The sequence below is a fragment of the Sinocyclocheilus rhinocerous genome, unplaced genomic scaffold (assembly GCF_001515625.1).
Source record: "Sinocyclocheilus rhinocerous isolate Xijiao unplaced genomic scaffold, SAMN03320098_v1.1 scaffold572, whole genome shotgun sequence".
Classification (NCBI taxonomy): Eukaryota; Metazoa; Chordata; class Actinopteri; order Cypriniformes; family Cyprinidae; genus Sinocyclocheilus; species Sinocyclocheilus rhinocerous.
In genome coordinates, this window is record NW_015638058.1 from 97,505 (window position 1) to 98,603 (window position 1,099).

Genomic DNA, 1,099 nt, shown 5'->3' on the forward strand with positions numbered 1-1,099 from the left:
CGTCCCATGCACTGAAAGCTCTCTCCTCCACATCACGAGTAGACACGCCCCTTATTGCTGATTGGCTACAAGTTTGTTTTGCTATTCGGCCCGAATCAGTTTTCTAAAGTGTTTTTGAAAAATCACATACCCTGCCTTTAATGAACGTCATGAAATGTTTTTTGTTTTTTTTGTTTTGTTTTTTACATGTAAGGTTCCAAGCCTTGGTCTTCTGCACTAATAAAATAATTAAATTAAAATAAATAATACTTATAATAGACAGTATATTAAGTAAGGCCTATTATTTAAGTTGTTGTTTATCCTAACATTGAGCAAATGGCGTGGTTTCTTTTGGAGGAAATAAGCTCTTTGGCAAAGTCAGGTTCCTGTCTCATGACTTTCATAGGATAATGGATCTCATACACAAGCCTCTCATCACATGACTTCAGTTACTCTGAGGCCTCTATAGCAGAGTGCTTATGCTTAGAGCCACATGTTTATTTATTAAACTAAGGGTTACAAAGATTAGACTATGAAAAAAAGAGAACAATAATTTAAAAAGCACTTGTGTGTGTGTGTGTGTGTGTGTGTGTGTGTGTGTGTGTACATGTTTTTCTATAATGGTGAGGACTTAACAAGGCATGTCACTATGGATTGTAATGTATATTGTCTTTAAGGTCTATTGTCTATTGTTTCATTTACTTGAAGGAATTTAAAGTAAATTAAATTTATTGTAACCTCCCAAGTGCAATACTGAATGTATCCACTGGAAGGCGGTATGAACATAAGCTACTGTATGAAGACCAGCCAGCACCTTTAATTAAAATAAAATACATACTGTAACATAATAATATATATATTATATATATGTTCCCTGGAATTTATTTTCAGGGAATATGTTATCTGAAAATGCCTACTTAAATGGGTTGGTTTGTCTATTTATTTTTCAGTGACCCTAAAGTCAAGGAGTTGCTGAATCCAATGACAGGTCTGACCGGGTCACAAGATATGTTCAGGTAAAAGCAAACTAATCAGAATCAATATACAAATGAGGGTCAATATATTGAGAGCCAAACTAATTTTACCTTTATATCTAATCCTAAACTAAGCTCCCGAATCT